The sequence below is a fragment of the Scyliorhinus torazame genome, chromosome 2 (assembly GCF_047496885.1).
Source record: "Scyliorhinus torazame isolate Kashiwa2021f chromosome 2, sScyTor2.1, whole genome shotgun sequence".
NCBI lineage: Eukaryota > Metazoa > Chordata > Chondrichthyes > Carcharhiniformes > Scyliorhinidae > Scyliorhinus > Scyliorhinus torazame.
In genome coordinates this window covers 139745320-139751319 of record NC_092708.1, presented here as the reverse complement: position 1 = coordinate 139751319, position 6000 = coordinate 139745320, and the positions used below count along the sequence as shown (strand labels likewise).

The 6000-nt window shown below is 47.1% G+C and overlaps 1 long non-coding RNA gene across 1 annotated transcript in view; it reads right to left on the bottom strand.

Annotated features, from left to right (window-relative positions):
- Positions 1-419: 419 nt before the first annotated feature.
- Positions 420-6000, bottom strand: part of LOC140407802 (uncharacterized) — a 49713-nt gene continuing 44132 nt past the window's right edge. Inside the window, exon 4 of the long non-coding RNA XR_011939810.1 lies at positions 420-524. This is a non-coding gene — a long non-coding RNA (uncharacterized lncRNA). The remainder of the gene's footprint in view (positions 525-6000) is intronic.

The following is a 6000-nucleotide window of genomic DNA, read 5'->3' as shown; positions in this document are numbered from 1 at the left end:
AATATTTATTCAAAATCTCTGCCATTTCCTTGCTTCCCATGACTATTTCCCCAGTTTCGTCCTCCAAGGGATGAACATTTACTTAGCTACCCTTCCTTTTCATATATTTGGAGAAGATCTTACTGTCTAGGTTTTTATATTTCTTGTTAGTTAACTCATAATCTATTTCTCCCTTTTGGTTTGTTCAACCTTTCTAAAATGTTCCCAATCACTTTTCCCTGGGGAATTCTTTACAAGAGATCATTAATTAATCTTGTCTCATTAAACATTACCATATCTATAATAACCCAACCCCCGGTTGGTAAGCATTGATTTATTTCAAGCAGAAAAAATAAATTAAATGCACAGGTTTGAATCTCTTATTTTTATGTACAGGGTACCTTTCTTTTTCATTTCGTGAGATTTTCTTATTGAAGGAGGTCTAAGAATTCTTTGTTAATGAGAATTGCTTCTGTGTAAGCAGATACCAAACATCCTTGATTTGCTTGTGAGTTCATGAGAATCCATTCGGTAAAATAGGATCCCTGAAGGCCAGTTGATTTTGTTTGCAATGTAAAAGGAAGACAAGACACTAATCAAAATTATTATTGGCGATTCTACAGAAATGTCATTCCAGCACAATAGATATTTGTGTACTAACTGCTAACACTTATAACTTGCCTTATATTTTAAACCTGAGAAAATTACTGCTAATTAATGTTCCAGGGTCCAAAACATTTCCTTGTAATATTCTACAATTTTTGAAGAAAATGCAATGGTTCATATCTCGTCAGAGCTGGAAAATGAGAATAGAAAACCGTTCTCTCCCGTACACACCTCTCATGTAGCTGGTGAGTCTGAGACATATTAGTGGTTGCCGAGTCACAGAGTGCTGTGCCCTTTTAACTGCAGGTGACTCATTGGAGATAATTTCAGTTCTACCTATTTCTCAATACTTTTGCTTAGCTTTATAAAAACATTCTTGGTTGGTCAGTCAGGATGGTATGATTATAACCAATGCGAATTAAAATTCCTTTTGTTATCGGTCATTTGGAAGTACATGTCATTTTCCCATCGTGCAAGCTGGATGCTGAAATTGTGTGCATCAAAGACATCCTGTGGGAAATTGGCTCATCAGATCATTGCCCGCCACTAATCTGGGCCGAAGGCTGCCATTTTCAGCCAGAAAAGTGCCCAGTCCACCTCAGATTACCCTGAAGAATAAGAGGCACAATTCAGCAACCCCGTTGCACCCGGCACTGAGCTGGGCGCAATGGATGAATCGCGCATCAACCCCCAATCGAGCTCTGTGCCGGGCCGATCACAATTCACCAGAATTGCCCCACCCACGCGATCTGTTTCCTGCCATTGCTGGACAAGATCAAGATCTCAACGTAAATACCCGGATTCCAGATTCACCTGGCACCTGGGACTCACCAGCTGGATCTGGGAGACCTCGCCAGGGCACTATTTGATACTGGTCCACGCAAACGTGGACCAGGCACCTGGGGATGTGGTTTCCCAGGCCATTGGAGACTCCCAGGTGGTCGGGGATAGGGTAAGGTTGCACCCTAGCAATCCCCCTGACACCCAGGCACCATGGCACCATGCCAACTTGGCACCACCAGGGCCCAAGCCCGAGGGGGTTCCTAAAGCAAAGGGGGGAAGGATGAGATCGGAGCTGCCAGACCAAATGACACTGCAGCCGCTGAGAAACACCCCGCGTCAGAATCGCGAAATGTGATTGGGCGGAGAATAACTTCCGACTCCAAAATCACGGCGGCTGTCGTTTTCATGCCACATCGCAATTCTCCATTGCTTGGACAACAGCGTCAATGCGTTCCAGAACGCATGTACAGTGAACTCCATTTGCATATCATTAGCGGACCCAACCCGTTACTCTTCGGGGCATCCGGTATTTTCCGGTTCTGAATTGCCGAATGGCTGAATTCCCGACGGCGAGTTTCACTTGTGCTTTTAAAAATCGTGAAATAGGCATCATGGCTGCTGAGAGAGAGAGGGGGTAGAGAAAGTGTCCAACATCGCCATAGTTTACTGACAGTTGTGCCGATGGCCAGGGGGCTTCTGCCAGGACCGGGGGCTGGGTGGCCAGGGGTTGGGCTGTGGGGTCGGGGTGGCCAGTCATGGAGCACCATTGCCGAGGCCTGCCAGGCAGCTATGAAGCTGTGCACGCCGTTGACTGCCCACTGTGAACTTAGGGCCACAGGTTATATTCGTGTCCCCCAGGGAACTCCCCCCTCGGTACTGTAGTCATCTGGGATGGCCACGTCCCGATTACAAAATTAACACCCACAAAGAATGCAGGGAAAATTGGACAATGCTAAGAAACAAGCAGGTGCAAGTTCTGTCTGTTGATTAGAACCTTAAACTCTCAGACAGGACAGAAACTACCCAACAATCTACATACTAATGAGCCATCTCCGGGGACAAAAGGGAAACATTTAGATACACAATGTTAAGGCAGACTCCCCGGCGCCAGAAGAAGCTAAAACAAAGCAGACTGACAGTCACCAGGACATGCCCAGCAATCAGGAAACCACCCCTCTATTGGAAGAAAATCGATACGGATGACTGGGAAAGACCCAATTAGTTGAGGCCAAGTTCAAGGACTGCCCAAAAGTGCGCAGAGCCCTTTTTAGTATAAAAGGAGTCCCCCAAAGGAGAACACCCTCCTTTGGATTTGGCTCTCACCGATGAGAGAGACCTGCCTAGCAGCTGCATCAGACCAAGTAAGTCCCAAGTCAACGCACGCTACGAGATAGACGCTCCTAATTGCTACCCTGTAAACAGCTCAACACAGCAGCCTCAGAACCGAGCAATGGCCATTGTTCCTCTGACTGAATGGGTGCCCGAAGCTAAGTATAGGCTTTAGTAATAGTGGTAGTTTAGTTTGTAGAGTTTATGCATGAGTAGATTTGACTGTGTGTAAGTAAATGAGCATTGCTTTTGAACTTACTAACTGGTGTATCGAGTCATTGATCAGTATTCAGTTCTGAACCTTGTGGAGGTGTCGAAAGATACATGGCGACTCTTGAGCAAACGTGATTAAACAGAACCAAATTAAGAGCCAACCAAAAGTTAGCAACATTCACTGGCGACTCCACCTGGACCCGACTTAGAAGTTGCCTAACCACTCCGAGAGAACACAAAATTTGAATTGAGAATCCAATTGGGAACAGAAAAACCACAAGCGTCAAAACAGTACTGATCAAGCCTTTGAGATTCGGAAGTGTGTTAATGCATGCGTACTAACAGGGATATAAGGTAAACCTGAGAGATTTTGTTGCGTAAAACTGTTGGGAGTTTTGTAGGCCGGAAATTAGCCAAAGCCGTGTTTACATCACCACTTCATCACTCCCTGTTCCAAATTCAGTAGTGATCCTAGATAGAGAGAATGGCAATGAAGGCAATGGAATGCCTTATGAACCCCCAGGATTTCGAGGTCCCAGCGACCAGCAGTAGAGTAGGACAGTGTCCCGTTTGGGAAGATGAGATCAGGAAATATCTCAAAGGGAAAGGGTGGCCCCTTTGGAATGAATTCTGTGATAATGAGGAAACAGGACCCGGGAGCATAGGACATACTTGGTGGAAGAACCTGTCAGAGATCCACAAGAGCTTGGGAAAAGCTCGCAAGCCGATGGCAATCGTGTCCTGTTTGGCACAATTGCGAGGCACAGAGGAGGTTGTTAGGACGCTCCGTAGAGAGATAGAGGAGAGAGACAGAAGTAGTGAGGTAGACGTGGGTGAGGTAGAGAAAGAGAATCGAGATCTGAAAGAGCAGTTCGCAGCAAGGGACAGAGAGGTGGATGATGCCAAGTGGGCACATCAGTCTTGTCTCGCGCATTTGAACAGTTTTCAGACACAATATGATAAGGCCTACCAGGACACGCAACGTGCGGTCTTGGTAAGACAAGAAACAGAACAGCAAGTTGAGAAATTGCAGAAACAGTGCAATGATTTAAAAGCAGCCCTACGAGCACTCCATACTTCCACAACGGAACAAAGGCAGAGCTCAGTAGACCATGCAAAGTGCCAGAAGGAAATTGCAGAATTGCAATCTCTGCTGTCCGTGCAAAATGGATTTCAGAGTGCAATCGGACCCAAATTAGATCAAGAAAACAGCCCCGACTGGTAGGAATTGAACGAGACTGCCCATAGATACATACATGGGACATGTACGCAGGGAAAACCTCAGAAAAGGTTTTTATAACGTCCGATGAAGAGCAGGCAGAAATGAACCCAGTTAAAGCACACCAGAACCCCGCATGGGTAAATGAGGGCAGGAACAGCCAACCCCAGCCAAAACCTCAAGAATGTTATAATTGAGGATAGCTAGGACACTTTGCACGAGAGTGCAACGCGCCCCAGAAGCAGCAGAGAAACCAACAGACAGGCACCCTAAACAAGAATAGGGCAAAGCCGATCCATAGCGTTAGAGCACTTTCAGAAAATGCAGACATGAATGGCACCGACTGACGGTGTTCGGGCTCCCCAATTTGCGTCTGCAACACCCTTTGGGACAAGTCCGGTAGACCAGTAGTAGCAGGCAAAGTTCGGGGACAACCCGTAGAATTTCTTTGGGACACAGGAAGGTCCCGCACCACACTCAATTCCTCCACGATGTTCCAGCGAGACACATGGTCCACAACAGACACCATTACACTCAGCGGTTTTACAGGCCATTTACAACAGGGACACATCACGGCCCCTATAGCAATACAGATAGGAAACATCGCAACCAAGCACCCCGTAGTTTTAGTTGATCTGCCCCAGACACCAGAACATATCCTTGGGATCGATTTCATGAGCTCCCATAACCTTTCTTTTGATCCAGTTAACATGTGTGTATGGAAAATGGCAAAGGCAGCACGAGCCCCCGCCACGCTCACAGTAGGAGAATACGTAAATAGGATTAGCTCAGTAGGAGACTTCTGGTTCGACCCTCGAGCCATTACTGCAGACAAACAGGTTAGGGAAGTCCTGCAGGAACATAAAGCAGCATTTGCACAGCACAAGCATGACTGTGGCAGTTTGACTGGCTTTGTGAACATTACAGGCCCCGACCCTAAACCCCAGAAGCAGTACGGATTTCCCCAGGAAGCAGAGGGAGAAATCTCCAAAGTAATAGAGAGTTTATTGGATCAAGGCGTACTCAGATCAGTAGCCTCCACAAACAATGCACCAATTTGGCCCGTCAGGAAACCGGATGGATCATGGCGACGGACCATTGATTACCGGGAACTGAACAAAGTAACCCCAGCAGCAGCCCCCACCATAGCCATGAGTCCCGAGACCATGCTCAAACAGGGACTCCACTCAAATTTTTTTTCGGTTTTGTACATTAGCAATGGCTTCTGGTCCATTCCATTGGCTAAAGCATGCCAGTACAAATTCGCCTTTACATTCCAAAGGCAACAATACACGTGGATGTGCCTTCCACAAGGCTTCCACAACTCCCCCTCCATTTTCCACCGACAGTGGGCAAATGGATAAGCAAAATTTTCCCGCCCCGATTGTCTGGTCCAGTATGTCGACAACTTGTTACTACAGACAGACACAAAGGGAGAGCACATTTCGCTTCTTGCCGAGCTCCCAGCACTCCTAAAAGAAATTGGTTGTAAAGTCAACCCCAAGAAGGCCCAGATTCGGAAAGAAAAAGTGATTTACTTGGGAACAGTGATCACTCATGGTAAACGCGAGATCGAGCACAAGAGAATTGACTCGATCGTCAAATTGCCCCTTCCCCACAATGTCTCAGCCCTCCGGTCATTTTTAGGACTGGTTGGCTACTGCTGAAACCATATTGACGGTTTCGCCACTAAAGCAGCGCCCCTTTCCGAACTTCTCAAGAAGCAGGCACCTTGGGAATGGCTTCCACTGCATACAGATGCCGTGGACGCTTTAAAAAGAGCACTCAGCCCAGCCCCCGCACTACAGGTCCCAGATCCACATTCCCCGTACGCAATCGAGGTTGCAAGCACCGACCGAACCCTTTCGGCC